This window comes from Alligator sinensis, unplaced genomic scaffold (genome assembly GCF_000455745.1).
Source record: "Alligator sinensis unplaced genomic scaffold, ASM45574v1 scaffold107_1, whole genome shotgun sequence".
Lineage (NCBI taxonomy): Eukaryota > Metazoa > Chordata > Crocodylia > Alligatoridae > Alligator > Alligator sinensis.
Window position 1 is genome coordinate 113,711 of NW_005843041.1, and position 326 is coordinate 114,036.

Here is a 326-nt window from a genome sequence, read left to right on the forward strand (position 1 = left end):
TGCCCCCCACCCCTTTCCATGGAACAGTGCCCCCAGCTTAGCCTGGCACCTCCTTGGGGTGGGGGGGTCCAGCACTGAACCAAGGCTGGGGGCGCTCCTAGAGGGCTTACAGCTGGGGTCGGCCTGGGTGCCCGCAACCATGGCTGTGGCACACAGCGTGCAGCCTACCCGGGGTGGGGGGCACACAGCTCCAGCACCCCCGCGTGGCTGCATGCAGCATAGGGCCTGGGGAGGGGGCAACCAGTATGCCTGAGTTCTGGACCCCTGGGTGCTGGGGGGGAGGGGTGGGGATAGACCCCAGGAGTCCTGGTCCCAAAGTCCCCACA